Here is a 19,461-nt window from a genome sequence, read left to right as displayed (position 1 = left end):
TACAACCCAACGGTAAGAAATCAGTGGTGTTTCTGATATTTCTAGTGTCTCCTGTCATCGTAGACTGGGAATAGAAGCTGATTATGGAGGGTAAGAATTTTGTGTTGGGGGCTTCCCTGGTGGCGCAGTGATTGAGAGTCCGCCTGCCGATGCAGGGGACAATGGGTTCGTGCCCCGGTCTGGGAAGATCCCACATGCCGCGGAGCGGCTGGGCCCGTGAGCCATGGCCGCTGAGCCTGCGTGTCCGGAGCCTGTGCTCCGCAACAGGAGAGGCCACGGCAGTGAGAGGCCTGCGTACCGCAAAAAAAAAAGAATTTTGTGTTGGAATTCAAGCTACATTTACCTTTGTCTGAACCAGAGAATATTTTTCTCTGCATGAGCTGTCAGCCGAAAAGCAAAAGGATTATGTCTGCCCTTGGTCACTGCTGACTCACTTGACAGGCCTGTCTCTTCTATTAGTCTCAAAGGAATTACGTACTGCAAAAGACTAATATGTCCATTTCATATATGCCTTCCCTGAGAACAGAAGTTTAGGGTAATTCAGAAATGGTCTGTCTCCTTGCCCTGGGTTTCACCACTAGGTTTCTAGAGCTGCATTTGGAGGAAAAAGCAAGCATAGAAGCCAAGACCAGATGGATGAAACCTTGGCAAAAAAGCAAAGCTAATTCTCTGCCTCGAGTCCCTGCCATCTTTATCCTTTTTCTCTCTCAGGACTTTTTTGACAGTCGTTAAGTGCCTCTCTTCCAGGATCAGCTTTTCACATCCTGCCTCTCTTTTTCATGTCTCCTCTTCTATCCTTTCTCTTTCTCTACATTTATACTCTCCTTTCCCCATTTACCTCACCAGAAAACAATCCAGCCAAAAGATTTCTGTAATGATCATCATATGTATTTACTGTTGGCTGGGCACTGTGCTGAGTGTTTTATTTGCATTATCCCATTTAATCTCCATCAGTACCCTATTGGGTAGATATTATTACAATTTCCAGTGTCTAAATGAGAACATTTAGACCCAAGGAATTATGTAACTCATCCAATCTTACACAACTAGTAAAACAGAGCCAGGATTCAAATCCATGTCAGCAGTTCGTCCTGACCAGCTAACATTGTAAACTATTATGTAGAACTTCCCAACAAAAGAGAAAAGTAACACGTTATTTTAGAGACATCTGAACACTTACGTGTTTAGTTCTCTTTACGCCGCGAGGTGGATTTGTAGCTGAAAGATTTGGTCGTCAGCTTGGGTTGTTTCCACACAACTGAGGACACACTGGGGCCAAAGAGACACAGAATGAAGCCATGCGAGGTTATGGAGCCCCTGGATGGTTCTCACCGCAGGCCTCTTCACCGCTTCACAGACATTTACATCAAGCAGCTCCCTGGTCAAATTCAGCACAGCAGCCTGTCTCACAGGTGCCTTTGTCCTAAAATGGCTCTATTTCCCCCTCCCCCTCCCCCTTCACTGGTGCCAAGGAAGCCCATTTTCATATCACCACCCTTCCTGAAAATCCTTAACCCTCTACTATTTGCCTGAAGCTTGGGGTTGTCTTATGCTTCCCTTGCCTAGAAGATTACTGACTTTAGGCAGCCTCTCTGCTGAATCTTCAGTACCAGGTGCTGTGACATACAGATAAGTGTTTTAAGGATGCACTCAATAATACCTGCTTGTCCCTGAACTTGCTGCTGTTCCCTGTTAAGCCCAAGAAATTATGGTGGTGGTGGTGATAGAGATGGTGATGGTGATGGTGATGATGAACTTATTCACAAGTACTTACTATGTCCCAGACACTATCTCCATGATCTCAATTTAATTCCCAATGTCAACCTTATGAGATAGCGACTATTATCATACTCATTTTACAGATGAAAAGCGAAACACAGAGAGATTAAACAATCTGCCTGAGGTTATCCAACTGATACTCGCAAGAGATAGGACTTATATCCAGGCAGTGTATAAAATGCTAGTCAGAGCCCACAGACAAGCAGATACCTGGTCATAAAAAGGAAAAGTTGCTCATTTTCCCTTAGGTTGAGTTCTTTTCTTCCAGCTAATACCTGGGCTCTCCTCTCTCTACCCTGTGGCCTCAGGCAGAGACAAATTGCTCCACAAATCTCCCTGTCAGAAGGCTAACCACATTTTTCCTGCTCATGCTTCTGATCCCAAGAGAAAGTGGGTAGCCTGTGTATACCATTCTCCCTCATGTTATAAATCTCACGCTGAGTGGTCCATTTCTCACTGAAAACTGTGATTGCCTCTTAACGCTTCTGCAAGAAAGCTCTAGTCTACTATCTTTGGGAAAAAATCCGATGCTAGGAAATGTGATAAAGGATGAGAAACCAATGATGCACTGCAGGGCAAAAAGACTGGTCATTTCTGTCAGAAAGAATTATTTGGTCCTAGAGGGCGTCTTAGTCAGGGATACATAGGATAATTTTCTTCCAGACAGCTTCACACATCCCTCCCTCACTTCTTTTAGGTCTTTATTCAAAAGCACACCTTCTTGGTGAGGTACCTCCGGGTCAAATTGCAACCCTCCCAATATTCCCTTTCCCTGCTTTGTTTTTTTCTCCTTAGGATATATCACTATCTACCATCCTTTACATCTTACTTGTCTATTATTTATCTCTTGCACTGGGATGTAATTTCCATAAGACAGGGATTTTTTTGTCTGTTAACATATTCCCTGCATGCATACCAGTGTTTGGCTCATAGTAGGGGCTCAGTAATGATTTGTTGAATGAACAAATACATCAGTCTTAAGGGTGCAATCTGTAAACACTGAATAAGAGAATGGGAACAGCCATATTATGGAGTAATTAATGATGGAAAATATCTGATCGAGTTAATGTTAACTATAGAAGTCCTTGTGTCCATTTTAATGGTATTTGGTGTTGTAACGTAAATGGGCATGATTTGAGGGCTTAGAAGTACATAAACGGGCTTCCCTGGTGGCGCAGTGGTTGGGGGACCGCCTGCGGATGCGGGGGCCACGGGTTCGCGCCCCGGTCCAGGAGGATCCCGCGTGCCACGGAGCGGCTGGGCTCGTGGGCCGTGGCCGCTGGGCCTGCGCGTCCGGAGCCTGTGCTCCGCGGCGGAAGAGGCCACGGCAGTGAGAGGCCCGCGTACCGCATAAAAAAAAAAAAAGAAGTACATAAACATTTTTTCCATTAAAGTGAATGGAATTTACATTTTTTACTTAGAAGAATTCACTCTGTAAGGGATTTTTCAAGACTCTTCATCAGGCCAGGGTAGACTATAGTGAGAAATTAGAACCACCTTAATAAGTAACTATGGTATACCAATACTGTGAAATATTATGCAACAGTTAAAAAGAATGGAAAGAATGTGTCCTGATCTGTTTGAGCTGCTGTAATAAATATACCATAGACTAGGTGGCTTAAACAATAAACATTTATTTCTCCAGTTCTGGAGGCTGGGAAGTCTAAGATCTAGGTGCTGGCAGATCCAGTGTCTGGTAAGAGCCCACTTCTTGGTTTGCAGATGGCTGTCTTCTCATTGCATTCTTACACAGCAGAGAGTGAAGAGAGAGAGGAAGCAAGCCCTCTTTGTCTCTTCTTATAAGTGCACTAACCTCATTCATGAGGGCTCCACACTTATGACCTAATTACTTCCTCAAAGCCCTGCCTCCAAATACCATCACATTGGGGATTAGGCTTCAACACATGAATCTGGGGAGGATACAGACATTCAATCCATAGCAAGGTGGAAGAGATCTCTGTACTAATGGGACTCCAAAATGTATCACTGAGTGAAAAAAGAAAGCTACAGTATGGTACTTCTAGTATATTTTCTCTCAAATAACATGTTCACACACAAAAATATACTACACACACACACACACACACACACGCACACATTCCTAGAAGAAAATTTGCAAAGATACACACAAAACTATTAACAATGCTTGTGATCAGGGGTGGAAAAGGTTGCAATAGGGTGGGGAGAACATCAGAATTTGACATAGTAATCAAAGGAAACTCCAGTGTTGTTCGTAATATTTAAATATTTTTATAATGAAAATATATTAATGGATGACTTATATAATGAAAATTTTAAAATCAAAACAAGAAGCAAAAGAACATAGCTTCTGATGAGAGAGACGAGAGGATAGGGCCCTGCCAGAGCCTTAAAGTATAAAATACACAGGTTATTTTTCAACAGAAGGGCCAGATGTGTGAGTGAGAGCATCTAAATGATTTGGATTTCTTTGTCATCAATGTTCCTATAAAGTTCTAAGACAAATTTGAGGACTATACAAATCTCTCCTTCCTTTCCTCAAAAAAGCCCAAAACCAAGTATTCCAAATGCATAGTTTGTAAAGACTGTGATGATGTAAACAGAAAAATTTGTCATTTCTATCTCATTGGAAAAGGCCAACTTCTTTAGCTGGATAGTCTCTCTAATCTTCCTACTAAACCTGAACAATTCTACGTCTATGTAATGACTACAAAAGCAATTTCAGAAACTTCTGGAGGGAAACACCACAAAAATGAATGAGTCTGTGGTTCACAATTATTAGTTTGATGCCCAAATGCATATCATGTTTGCAAGAGGCAGTTTACAATCTGCTCATCTTGACAAATGTAGCACAAGGGGATTTAAATCCCTGCATTTGCAATTTCTGTCTCTCCCTCTCCAAATTTATGGCGAAATTGTAGACATGAATAATGTGTCAGGGATGAGTGAACTGAGGTCTGTGCTCTGTTCCTATAGCTCCATTTCACTCAAAGGACAGTAATGAATGGGAAACAAAGAAAAGTCTCAGCAGGTAATGAATTTGAGTCCTAATGACCTTCCTGAACAATAAAATGGATTTTCTTGGCATTGCCCAAACCATTTGGTGCCTGTAGTGAGGTGTGAAAACATTTTGACCATTCGGGGCCAGGACCATTCATTTTAAGTATTTCCTCGATGATTCATGAAGAGTCAGAACTACCTTTCCATGGAAAGGTAAAAGTCATCCATCAGTGGTAATGGAAGACTTGTTTCCAACCTGCCCTGTCTATCGCCTTGATGGCAGTGTTGTTGATTATTAAGGAGTCTTGGACTATTCTTCAGCCCCCTGGGACCATAGTATGGCCATTTATATAAGATATGGGTATCACAATCCAATGCCTGGTATCCCACATCTCTTTCTTTTAAAGCCAGTTGATCTCTGGCAAGGAATATAGAGTGAAGACTCACATTTACTCGAAGAAAGTCATGTGCAAAATAACATGTTTGCTTACTGAACAGTAACAAGTCTGTCACTTGACTGGTCATCTCCATCTGGATTTGCTGCAAAGGCAGCCGTCGATCAGTCACTGCTAGGGCATCAATACCTAATGGGAATAATATACATCAATGGTCTGAAATTAGTTGGCATAAAAATGAAAGGCTCATTGGCTTTTAAGAGCAGGAATGCAGTCTTCCATGTATTGCATCCAAACAGCCCATCCATTGTGGCCTTCTGGTTTCTTTGAGATAGTCATATTTTTCTTCTTTCCAGAGCTAAAACTGAAACAAATCATGAGATAAAGTAAAAAAGGAAAACATCTATTGATTTTCATGAAGCTCTACCCTTCATTCATTCAATTATCCATTCATCCATATATTCATCCAGTCAGCACATAACATTTATTGCAACTGTTTTACCCTCTAGTAATTAAAATAGGGTTCAATTTGAAATTTAAACTGAAACTGACTTTGCAGTTCTTTTATCCAAAATTATATAAATCTGTTTGTGCAAAAAAATGCACTAGGTATATCCATGGTTTCTACAACCACCCACCTATATGTTAATGACGCCCAAATTTCTACCTGGAGCCCTGATATCACTCCTGGATTCTAGCCATAGAGTCAGCTTCCTACCAGACACCTGTACATCAATATTTGGGTGTCCTAGTAAATTTAATCTGAACATGTCTGAATTGAATTCATCACCTTTCCCCCTCCTCCTACATTCTCTGTCTTAGTTGGATGCACAGTGTTACTTCTAGCTGTCACCCTAGGCTCTTGCTTTTCTACACCCTCAACACCCAATCAGTTTCCAAACGCTATCAGTTACTTTGTATATCTTCCTCAATCCCACTGCCTCAGTCTTGTTTCCCTTTCTTCTCATCATTCTTGTGAACTGGTGTAATAGATACTGAAGGGTTGCAGCATATGCCACTGCAGTATATAACTGTAGGAGTTCAGGACATGCCATCCCCAAATATGCTGCTTTGGTATGTTGATTACTTTGAGTTGTAGGCACTTGAAAAACAGCAAATAGGCATTCCTAAAGTCAGCATAGCATCATTAGCACAAACTGTGCTTTCATGGAATTTATCTTAGACTGGATTTTTAAAAATCTGGCTATAATATAACCCCCAAAGAGGGATGAAATTTCTTCCAGTGTCTCAATCTTCTCTTACTGCAATGATTCAAAAACTGGTAGTCAGGGATAATTGGGAAGGAAAAAAAAGAATTTTCCTGAGAAGAGTGTTAACCATTAATAAACCTTTTTTTTTTTTTTTAACTATAGTGAATTCCCAAACCTTTCAGTTTATTATTGTGTATTGAAACTCTCCAAAAGGTGGACTGAAGGTGCAGCTTCTCTCCAGGTTGAACAGGGAAGCCTAGATCTGGAGTCCCAATTAACAGCCACCTCCAGTGGTGTTCCTCTGCATGCAATCTGGCTTCCCTCCCTTCCAATAACCTTGTGAGTAATAAATCATTCTTTCAGTTGTGCAGTAGCATTTAAGGCCTGCCTGCTTAATCTTTAATTGGTTAAGCAGTTACAAGCTCAAATTATAGAGTGTGAAGAATATCACAATAGATCACAGTATTGTCAGTTTTCCCCTGCAGAACCCTGACATTATCAAGTTTAACAAAGCCCATCCTCTCCCACATTAATTACGACAATGTCCTTGAAAGAGAATAGCATGGTTATTACTATTGCAAAGAGAGCATGCTTCTGTCTCCTGCATGACAGGAGCTCACACGTGTGTGTGTGTGTGTGTGTGTGTGTGTGTGTGTGTGTTAGACACATAGATCTTAATTTAGGCCCCCACTTTTCTGTACACAACTGCCCAAGTGCCTTCATATGTGTTCTTTACACCCTGGCCAACTTCTCCTTTCAATCTCAGATTGTGTCCCCTCCTCCAGGAAGTTTTCCTTCACTTCTTCCTCCTTGATTTAGGTTCCCCTTGTCTGGGCTCCCATAGCACTCCATTCATTAAGTCCACAAACACTTAATGGGTAATTTCTATATCAGATACCAGTATTCGTTACTGGCGCTCAGACACTAGCTTGTTGGGGGCAGAGGTAGGCCAACCTGGGTCCCCAGGGAGGGGAGGCCTACACGCCCAGGGCTCATACAACCAGTTCCCAAGGGAGGTAGGAAGCCTCCTACCTCCTCTTCCTCTCTCCTCCCTACTGCTCCTCCACCCCTACCCATCCCATGCAAACCAGCAGTTTCTCAGGAATACAGCCTGTGTGAATTCTGTCTCTGATGACATTTCTGTCAGTAAAACATGCCATTGAAAGAGATCATTTTTGCTCACATTGATCTAATTATTCTGATAAAAAAGCAACAACTACTACTGAATAATAAACATTTTGTCTAGTATTAGTCTGTTATTTAGATAGCTGGAAAAAAATAGACAATTTTTAAAGTACCTTTTTATCTATTGAATTTTTCACTCTGAATAAAGAGTAATGTAAGAAAAAGAAATCTCACTATGATGTAATCATTAAGCACTCTTTTTTTTTTAACATCTTTATTGGAGTATAATTGCCTTACAATGTTTTGTTAGTTTCTGCTTTATAACAAAGTGAATCAGCTATACATATACACATATACACGTGTCTCCTCCCTCTTACGTCTCCCTCCCATCCTCCCTATCCCACCCCTCTAGGTGGTCACAAAGCACCGAGCTGATCTCCCTGTGCTATGTGGGTGCTTCCCAGTAGCTATCTATTTTACATTTCGTAGTAGATATAAGTCCATGCCACTCTCACTTCATCCCAGCTTACCCTTCCCCCTCCCCGTGTCCTAAAGTCCATTCTCTACGTCTGCATCTTTATTCCTGTCCTGCCCCTAGGTTCTTCATAAGCTTTTTTTTTTTTTTTTAGATTCCATATATATGGGTTAGCATACGGTATTTGTTTTTCTCTTTCTGACTTACTCCACTCTGTAGGACACACTCTAGGTCCATCCACCTCACTACAAATAACTCAATTTTGTTTCTTTTTATGGCTGAGTAATATTCCATTGTATCTATGTGCCACATCTTCTTTATCCACTCATCTGTCGATAGACAGTTAGGTTGCTTCCATGTCCTGGCTATTGTAAATAAGCTGCAATGAACATTGTGGAACATGACTCCTTTTGAATTATGGTTTTCTCTGGGTATGTGCCCAGTAGTCAGATTGCTGGGTCTATGGTAGTTCTACTTTTAGTTTTTTAAGGAACCTCCATACCGTTGTCCATAGTGGCTGTATCAACTTACATTCCCACCAAGAGTTCAAGAGGGTTCCCTTTCCTCCACACCCTCTCCAGCATTTATTGTTTGTAGATTTTTTGATGATGTCCATTCTGACTGGTGTGACGTGATACCTCATTGTGGTTTTGATTTTCATTTCTCTAATGATTAGTGATGTTGAGCATTCTTTTGTGTGTTTTTTGGCAATCTGTATATCTTCTTTGGGGAAATGTCTATTTAGGTCTTCTGCCCATTTTTGGATTGGGTTGTTTGTTTTTTTGTTATTGAGCTGCATGAGCTGCTTGTAAATTGTGGAGATTAATCCTTTGTCAGTTGCTTCATTTGCAAATATTTTCTCCCATTCTGAGGGTTGTCTTTTCGTCTTGTTTATGGTTTCCTTTGCTGTGCAAAAGCTTTTAAATTTGATGAGGTCCCATTTGTTTATTTTTGTTTTTATTTCCATTTCTCTAGGAGGTGGGTCAAAAAGGATCTTGCTGTGATTTATATCATAGTGTTCTGCCTATGTTTTCCTCTAAGCGTTTTATAGTGTCTGGACTTATATTTAGGTCTCAAATCCATTTTGAGTTTATTTTTGTGTATGGTGTTAGGGAGTGTTCTAATTTCATTCTTTTACATGTAGCCGTCCAGTTTTCCCAGCACCACTTATTGAAGAGGCTGTCTTTTCTCCATTGTATATTCTGGCTTCCTTTATCAAAAATAAGGTGACGATATGTGCGTGGGTTTATCTCTGGGCTTTCTATCCTGTTCCACTGATCTATCTTTCTGTTTTTGTGCCAGTACCATATGTCTTGATTACTGTAGCTTTGTAGTATTGTCTGAAGTCCAGGACCCTGATTCCTCCAGCTCCGTTTTTCTTTCTCAAGATTGCTTTGGCTATTCGGGGTCTTTTGTGTTTCCATACAAATTGTGAAATTTTTTGTTCTACTTCTGTGAAAAATGCCAGTGGTAGTTTGACGGGGATTGCACTGAATCTGTAGTTTGCTTTGGGTAGTGGAGTCATTGTCACAATGTTGATTTCCACTCCAAGAACATGGTATACCTCTCCATCTGCTTGTATCATTTTTAATTTCTTTCATCAGTGTCTTATAGTTTTCTGCATACAGGTCTTTTATCTCCTTAGGTTGGTTTATTCCTAGGTATTTTATTCTTTTTGTTGCAATGGTAAATGGGAGTGTTTCCTTAATTTCTCTTTCATATTTTTCATAATTAGTGCATAGGAATGAAAGAGATTTCTGTGCATTAATTTGGTATCCTGCTACTTTACCAAACTCATTGATTAGCTCTAGTAGTTTTCTGGTAGCGTCTTTAGGATTCTCTATGTATAGTATCATGTCATCTGCAAACAGTGACACCTTTATTTCTTTTTTTCCGATTTGGATTCCTTTTATTTTTGTTTTCTGATTGCTGTGGCTAAAACTTCCAGAACTATGTTGAATAATAGCGGTGACAGTGGGCAGCCTTGTCGTGTTCCTGATCTTAGTGGAGATGGTTTCAGTTTTTCACCATTGAGAATGATGTTGGTTGTGGATTTTTCATATATGGCCTTTATTATGTTGAGGTAAGTTCCCTCTATACCTACTTTCTGGAGGGTTGTTTGGGTGTTGAATTTTGTCAAAAGCTTTTTCTGCATCTATTGAGATGATCATACGGTTTTTCTCCTTCAATTTGTTAATATGGTGTATCACATTGATTGATTTGCGTATACTGAAGAATCCTTGCATTCCTGGGATAAACCCCACTTGATCATGGTGTATGATCCTTTTAATGTGCTGTTGGATTCTGTTTGCTAGTATTTTGTGGAGGATTTTTGCATCTATTTTCATCAGTGATATTGGCCTGTAGTTTTCTTTCTTTGTGACATCTTTGTCTGGTTTTGGTATCAGGGTGATGGTGGCCTTGTAGAATGAGTTTCAGAGTATTCGTCCCTCTGCTATGTTTTGGAAGGTTTGAGAAGGATAGGTGTTAGCTCTTCTCTAAATGTTTGATAGAATTTGCCTGTGAAGCCATCTGGTCCTGGGCTTTTGTTTGTTGGAAAATTTTTAATCACAGTCTCAATTTCAGTGCTTGTGATAGGTCTGTTTATATTTTCTATTTCTTCCTGGTTCAGTCTCAAAAGGTTGTGCTTTTCTAAGAATTTGTCCATTTCTTCCATGTTGTCCATTTTATTGGCATATAGTTGCTTGTAGTAATCTCTCATGATCCTTTGTGTTTCTGCAGTGTCAGTTGTTACTTCTCCTTTTTCATTTCTAATTCTATTGATTTGAGTCTTCTCCCTTTTTTTCTTGATGAGTCTGCCTAACGGTTTATCAATTTTGTTTATCTTCTCAAAGAACCAGCTTTTAGTTTTATTGATCTTTGCTACTGTTTCCTTCATTTCTTTTTCATTTATTTCTGATCTGATCTTTATGATTTCTTTCCTTCTGCTAACTTTGGGGTTATTTTTGTTCTTCTTTCTCTAATTGCTTTAGGTGTAATGTTAGGTTGTTTATTTGAGATGTTTCTTGTTTCTTGAGGTAGGATTGTATTGCTATAAACTTCCTTCTTAGAACTGCTTTTGCTGCATCCCATAGGTTTTGGGTCGTCGTGTTTTCATTGTCACTTGTTTCTAGGTATTTTTTGATTTCCTCAGTGATCTCTTGGTTATTACATAGTGTCTTGTTTAGCCTCCACGTGTTTGTATTTTTTACAGATTTTTTCCTGTAATTGATATCTAGTCCCATAGCATTGTGGTTGGAAAAGATACTTGATATGATTTCAGTTTTATTAAATTTACCAACACTTGATTTGTGACCCAAGATATGATCTGTCCTGGAGAGTGTTCCATCAGCACTTGAGAAGAAATTGTGTTCAGTTGTTTTTGGATGGAATGTCCTGTAAATATCAATTAAGTCCATCTTGTTTAATGTTTAATTTAAAACTTGTGTTTCCTTGTTTTATTTTCATTTTGGATGATCTGTCCATCAGTGAAAGTGGGGTGTTAAAGTCCCCTACTATGATTGTGTTACTGTCGATTTCCCCTTTTATGGCTGTTAGCATTTGCCTTGTGTATTGAGATGCTCCCATGTTGGTTTCATAAATACTTACAATTGTTATATCTTCTTCTTGGATTGATCCCTTGATCATTAGTAGAGTCCTTCTTTGTCTCTTGTAATACTCTTTATTTTAAAGTCTTTTTTGTCCTATATGAGAATTACTACCCTAGCTTTTTTTGATTTCCATTTGTATGGACTATCTTTTTCCATTCCCTCACTTTCAGTCTGTATGTGTCCCTAAGTCTGAAGTGGGTCTCTTGTAGACAGCATATATACGGGTCTTGTTTTTGTATCCATTCAGCGAGTCTATGTCTTTTGGCTGGAGCATTTAATCCATTTATGTTTAAGGTAATTCTTGATATGTATATTCCTATTCCCATTTTCTTAATTGTTTTGGGTTTGTTATTGTAGGTCTTTTCCTTCTCTTGTGTTTCCTGCCTAGAGAAGTTCCTTTAGCATTTGTTGTAAAGCTGGTTTGGTGGTGCTGAATTATCTTAGCTTTTGCTTGTCTGTAAAGTTTTAATTTCTCCATTGAATCTGAATGAGATCTTTGCTGGGTAATCTTGGCTGTAGGTTTTTCCCTTTTGTCACTTTAAATATGTCCTGCCACTCCCTTCTGGCTTGCAGAGTTTCTGCTGAAAGATCAGCTGTTAACCTTATGGGGATTCTCTTGTATGTTATTTGTTGTTTTTCCCTTGCTGCTTTTAATATTTTTTCTTTGTATTTAATTTTTGATAGTTTGATTAATATGTGTCTTGGCATGTTTCTCCTTGGATTTATCCTGTATGGGACGCTCTGTGTTCCTGGACTTGATTACCTATTTCCTCTCCCATATTTGGGAAGTTTTCAACCATAATCTCTTAAAATATTTTCTCAGTCCCTTTCTTTTTCTCTTCCTCTTCTGGGACCCCTATAATTCGAATGTTGGTGCATTTAATCTTGTCCCAGAAGTCTCTGAGACTGTCCTCAATTCTTTACATTCTTTTTTCTTTATTCTGCTCTGCAGTAGTTATTTCCACTATTTTATCTTCCAGGTCACTTATCGGTTCTTCTGCCTCAGTTATTCTGCTGTTGATTCCTTCTAGAAAATTTTTAATTTCATGTATTGTGTTGTTCATCATTGTTTGTTTGCTCTTTAGCTCCTCTAGGTCCTTGTTAAATGTTTCTTGTATTTTCTCCATTCTATTTTCAAGATTTTGGATCATCTTTACTATCATTACTCTGAATTCTTTTTCAGGTAGACTGCCTATTTCCTCTTCATTTGTTTAGTCTGGTGGATTTTTACCTCACTCCTTCATCTGCTGTGTGTTTCTCTGTCTTCTAATTTTGCTTAACTTACTGTGTTTGGGGTCTCCTTTTCACAGGCTGCAAATTCGTAGTTCCCGTTGTTTTTGGTGTCTGTTCCCAGTGGCTAAGGTTGGAGCAGTGGGTTGTGTAGGCTTCCTGGTGGAGGGGACTAGTGCCTGTGTTCTGGTGGATGAGGCTGGATCTTGTCCTTCTGGTGGGCTGGTCCACATCTGATGGTGTGTTTGGGGGTGTCTGTGGCCTTATTATGATTTTAGGCAGCCTCTCTGCTAATGGATGGGGCTGTGTTCCTGTCTTGCTAGTTGTTTGGCATAGGGTATCCAGCACTGTAGGTTGCTGGTCGTTGAGTGAAGCTGGGTCTTGGCGTTGAGATGGAAATCTCTGGGAGATTTTGACCGTTTGATATTACGTGGAGCTGGGTGGTCTCTTGTGGACCAGTGTTCTGAAGTTGGCTCTCCCACCTCAGAGGCACAGCACTGACTCCTGGCTGGAACACCAAGAGCCGTTCATCCACACAGCTCAGAATAAAAGGGAAAGAAAGAAAGAAAGAAAGAAAGAAAGAAAGAAAGAAAGAAAGAAAGAAAGAAAGAAAGAAAGAAAGAAAGAAAGAAAGAAAGAAAGAAAGAAAGAAAGAAAGAAAGAGAAGAAAGGAAGGAAGGAAGAAAGAAAGGGAAAGGAAGGAAGGAAGGAAGAAAGAAAGAAAGAAAGAAAGAAAGAAAGAAAATAAAATAATTAAAATTAAAAATAATTATTAAGAAAAAAATTTTAGAAAGTTAAAAAAAAAAGAGACGGACAGAACCCTAGGACAAATGGTGAAAGCAAAGCTATACAGACAAAACCACACACAGAAGCATACACATACACACTCACAAAAAGAGAAAAAGGTTAAAATATATATATATCGTTGCTCCCAAAGTCCACCACCTCAATTTGGGATGATTTGTTGTCTATTCATGTATTCCACAGATGCAGGGTACATCATGTTGATTGAGGAGAGTTAATCCGCTGCTCCTGAGGCTGCTGGGAGAGATTGCCCTTTCTCTTCTTTGTTCGCACAGCTCCCGGGGTTCAGCTTTGGATTTGGCCCCGCCTCTGCGTGTAGGTCGCCTGAGGGCGTCTGTTCTTCGCTCAGACGGGACGGGGTTAAAGGAGCAGCTGATTCGGGGGCTCTGGCTCACTCAGGCCGGGGGTGGGAGGGGCACGGAGTGCGGGGCGGGCCTGCGGCGGCTGAGGACAGCGTGACGTTGCACCAGCCTGAGGCGCGCCTGCGTGTTCTCCCGGGAAGTTGTCTCTGGATCACGGGACCCTGGCAGTGGCGGGCTGCACAGGCTCCCGGGAGGGGAGGTGTGGATAGTGCCCTGTGCTCGCACACAGGCTTCTTGGTGGCGGCAGCAGCAGCCTTAGCGTCTCATGCCCGTCTCTGGGGTCCGCGCTGTTAGCCGCGGCTCACGCCCGTCTGTGGAGCTCCTTTAGGAGGTGCTGCGAATCCCCTCTCGTCTCACACCCGAAACAATGGTCTCTTGCCTCTTCAGCGGGTCCAGACTTTTCCCCGGACACCCTCCCGGCTAGCCGTGGCGCACTAACCCCCTTCGGGCTGTGTTCACGCCGCCAGTCCTCTCGCTGGGATGCGACCGAAGTTCGAGTGTCAGCTCCCAGCCCCGCCCGTCCCCGCGGGTGAGCAGACAAGCCTCTCGGGCTGGTGAGTGTTGGTCGGCACTGATCCTCTGTGCGGGAATCTCTCCGCTTTGCCCTCCGCACCCCTGTTGCTGTGCTCTCCTCCGCAGCTCCGAAGCTTCTCCCCTCTGCCACCCGCAGTCTCCGCCCGCGAAGGGGCTTCCTAGTGTGTGGAAACGTTTTCTCCTTCACAGCTCCTTCCCAGAGGTGCATGTCCTGTCCGTATTCTTTTGTCTCTGTTTATTCTTTTCTCTTTTGCCCTACCCAGGTACGTGGGGAGTTTCTTGCCCTTTGGGAGGTCTGAGGTCTTCTGCCAGCGTTCAGTAGGTGTTCTGTAGGAGCTGTTCCACATGTAGATGTATTTCTGATGTATTTGTGGGGAGGAAGGTGATCTCCACATCTTACTCTTCCGCCATCTTGAAGGTGTCCCCCATTAAGCACTCTTGATTTGTTTTGACGTAGTGGAACTTTGTTTTGGTAAATTGCTTAAAAATAAAACATTGTCCGTTTGCCAAAATAGGATGGGGAATAGAGATGATTTCCTGTTTCTCTGTAACAAATTTCAAGTAGAAAAATGTTTTGAACCCATAAGCAGAAAGGGAATTTCCAGGTACTTAGTTCACAGCTTTTTCTAATCAATATTTGACTGTTTTTGCACTGTAATTAATATCATTCACCAAAGGGGATCTTGAGATGAGTTCAAAGAATTTAATTCTTTTAAAAATCTATTAAATGATTTACCTTTGATCCTATTTTATGAGCATGCAGAGCAAAAAGCTTCCTTCTGTGCAGTTTTTCTCACAACTACCAAATAATTAAGTTCTTTAGATGTGCTTTGTTGCATGGGTAGAGACAAGAAAAGCGTTTGTTGTGGAGGAGTACTTGCCGTTGAGCAGTGCTTTTTAAGTATACCGTCCAAGCATTGTTGGGACACGAGAGAGTCATGCTATAGAACCCCCTGCTAGAAGTGTTTATGAAAAGGTATTGGACAATCTCTTCCTGAGAAAATGGATCTACCTTTACCTCCATAGAGAGATTCCATAATTAAGATGTAACGGGGAAGAGGGTTAAGGGCATGGACTTTGAACCCAGACCACCTGGGTTCAAATCTCAACTCTGCCACTTAAACCTGTGTGTCCTTGAGCAACTGCTTGACCTCTCTTTGCCTTAATTTCTTCACCTATAAGTTGGGATCCTGATAGAGGTACTTACCTTCTGGTATTGTGCTTAAAATAGAGACAGGCACATAATTAGTACTACATTAAACCCCTCCTCAACTCCTACCCTAACTGGGCTATTTTGGCAGCAGTTATATGAGGTACGACTGCCCTAAAGCACCTGAAAAAATAGAGCAGATATATATCTTTTAGTGTGAATTGAGGAAGGCTCTCCCCAAATGCACACAGCTAGAAGCTAGAGTTAAAAATGGTAGATAATCACTTTCAGAGCCCTAGCCCATATGTTTCCCTAGAGCAAACCACTTCCTTTCCAAACATGAATTTCAAGAGAAAAATAAATATTTATAGATAGCTGGAAGGAATTAAGGCTCCATATAAGGATATAAACTGATGCCTGTCTTTACCAGATGCCATATACCTGAAAGGACTCTCTCTGAAACAAGTTTTTTTAACTACACAAAGCAAATTGTCAGTTTGCAGGGGGAAATGAAGATTTTAAAGTCACTATTCTGTGTTAATCATGAGAGAGAGAGGAGAAAGTCAGGCTGTGGTTTATACTAAAAAGGAATTAAAATTAAAAACTGACTGCACTACCCTGGGCAAAGGAGCCCCTGTCTTATTCCCAGTTCTGTCACTGACAAGCTCTGTGATGTAACCTTGGGTGAAACCCTTAACCTCTGGGAGCTTCAATTCCCTCAGCTGTAAAATGACGGCATTGACCAAATGATCTATAAGATTTCTTACAGCTCAGACATCCTGTGATTTTATGAAATAAAGTAGATGTTAGATGTATATAGCAGGCAACAGAAACCAACTCTGAAACTGAAGCAGGAAAGAATCTTTTTGCAAGGATGTTACTGGTAGCTCACAGAATCAAAGGGAAGACTGGAGAATCAGGCTCAGGACCAAGGCAGTTTGGTGGGGGTAGGGAGATATTGGGGTGTCTAAAAGCAGGAATGACTCAGCAGCTGGAATGAAGAAGCTCAGATCTTTTTTTCCACCTTCATGTCGCTATAAATCAAAGTCCTAAGGAAGTGGGTCAAATTGGTCTAGCTCGGGTCATATGTCACCCCTTGCCCAATGGGAAAGAAACCATGATTTACAGTCTTGCCAAGACATCGTTCAGTGGACGAGAGAGAATTCCTAAGAGGAAAGTCACATAAGGCCACGAAAGAAAGGTAATGACGACCATGCAGCTCTTCACTACAAATGTTGTGCCTGCCTTTGTAATATCACACACTGATATCACTTTTCTATGTGGAAATTGTTGGGTTATTTTCACAGTCCTTCTGAAAATAGACATGTCTTTGGAGGGAGATAATGGCCCCACAACAACGCTGTTGACACCCATCGTGAAATGTTGGGCAATGACACATGCTTGGCAAACAGCCTTAGCATGCCCCCAAGAGATTGTTCTGGGGGGAACATAAACAAGCCTGTGTTTTGTCTTCAATCAGTTTCTCTCTGCACGTCTCCTTGGAATTGAGGAGGAACGTTCCCAGAGCCACCCAATAGTCATTTCCTCTTCTTCCATGTTTACAGAGCCCTGTTTTCATTCTGATGGTCAATTCCTCTCCCCTAAAGCAAATCTGAGTTCTTCTAAACTAGTCATAATGTTCCCAACCCCCTGTCCTGTCATTGGTGGGTTTAAGGGTGGGTCTGTGATCCAATTCTAGATGCTCTGACATGAGGAGAAATCTTCCCAGGAGGGGTCTTCTTATAAAGTTTCTTTACTCTTAAAAAGGATACTGTGGTGTAAGACTGTGCTGATGGCTGATGCCATGGCATCACCATTGAATACAATCTCTTCTTGAAACCATAAGAGGGGAAGCCTGAAGGCAAAAGCCAACAAGTTGAAGGTGGCAGAGAGGAAAAGGAGGAAAGAACCTGCGTGCTCGATGATGTGAGTTCTTGAATTCACCAACTTGGGAAGCACCCTATTCAGAATTTCTATTAGGTAAGACAGTAATTTAATTTATCTTATAACTTCTGTCATTTTGATTTGGGCCTGCTATTATTTGCAGATGAAAGTACCTCAATTATAACCCTCAAAATGATATTCTTTCAATAAGCAATAAATTTATCTCCATATTTCTCTCTGGAAACAGCCTTAACTCTCAGGTGAAAAAATAACTCATCCAAAGAATTTTGTGAGTATTATTTTTTGCCACAATGTCCTGTTTTGCTCCATGCCCTTGCATGCACACTTCATCTTGTCCTTCAAATTATAGAAGCTTCTAGACTACCCTGTCTTTAGTAAAGTACATGATTCCCAGTTCATAGAGGATTTTTAAATGCATCTTTTGTTGTCATATCTCTCAGTTAATCAATAACATACCTTATTTGGATTTTAAAAATGTAAGAACTTCCTTCCACTCATTATCCTAAGATTGCCACCCATCAGAATAGCACCAATAGTTGGAGATGGTTAAGAAAGATACAGACAGAAAAGAGAAGTAAAATAAAAAATAGAGAAGGAAGTAAGCAAAATCAGATCATGGGAATCAACTGTCAAAAAATTGATTCCAAGTCTTTATTCTACCATGTTTTACATGAAGGGAAAGAAATATAGTTGGGAGAGAGACCGACAGAGCTATCTTCTGACAGAGGGAGAAAGGAAGATGCAATTTATATGCTATTTATCCTTTGTAAAATTTGGTTTTATTAAATTTCGTGTAGGTACAAAAGTATATTTTAAAATATATGTAAGCTACATAGAATCATGACACAAAGACTCCCATATACCCACCACCAAGTTTATAACAGAACATGACAGTTGTGTTAGAAGTCCCTGGCATGTAGCTGCCCAGCCCCATCCCCTTCCCCATCGCCTTAGAGGTAACCACTGTGCTGAATTTACAGCCAACATCTGTCAAGCTCCATTGATGAGCATTGCGAGGGAGGAGCGGGTAGGGAGAAGTGAGTACCTGTCCCTGGGGATTCAGAAGCTGGAGAAGATGTGGTTCCAAGTCTCCTCACCATCTGGTGGGGAAACAGACATGAGTACAATGGTTGTGGTGTGAGGCAGGATGGAGAAGTACTTTGCAAGAGGACTAAATGCTGGGAAAGCACAGAAAAGAGACATTATTCCAGCTGCGGTCAGCAGGGGCTGCTCCATGGACAAGGTAGCCTTTCTGCCTTTGAAGGGTGGAGAGGATTTCTACAGATGGAAGGAAAGATCAGATGTCACAGTCAGAAAGGAGGCAGAAGGAGCAAGGTGGTCTGGAGAATGACTGCTCCATTCAGGATGACTAAGGATGCAGGGGGCAGGGGGAAGAAGAAGTTACAACCAGGATGAAAGTAAAGTTTGAAGGGAATCCTTTGGGAAATGAAAATTCTTCTAGAAACCCAAGCTAGCAGCTATAAATTCGGGTGATGCTGTTTTCCCCACATAGAGATCCGAGGGGTGCCTCTTCTCTCCGCCTTCTCCTGCCCCACCCTCACTCACACACCTGCATCAAATCATTGCCAAGTGCCACCAATTCTCCCCTCACATCCTCTCTCCCTCTCTCTCCCTCTTTCTACCAATCTAATTCCACCGTGTCTGCTCAGTGACTGAGCAACGCTGGCAGCCTCCCTGCCTGGTGCCGGGTTCCCTCCCCCTCCAGTCCACACCTGAACCCCTCTGCATGGAGTGCTGGGGTCCCGGCTGCTGAGAAGGACACAGAGGTCAAGGAGGTGAGTGTGGCTCACAGCTGGGAAGGGGAGCCTGTGGTGAGAGCCACAGACACACGACGACAAAGATATAAGTCATAGGGAAGGGGTGTGAGGTGGGTCAATGTC

Source organism: Lagenorhynchus albirostris, chromosome 4 (genome assembly GCF_949774975.1).
Source record: "Lagenorhynchus albirostris chromosome 4, mLagAlb1.1, whole genome shotgun sequence".
NCBI classification, from domain to species: domain Eukaryota; kingdom Metazoa; phylum Chordata; class Mammalia; order Artiodactyla; family Delphinidae; genus Lagenorhynchus; species Lagenorhynchus albirostris.
Note: the sequence above shows the minus strand (reverse complement) of the source record.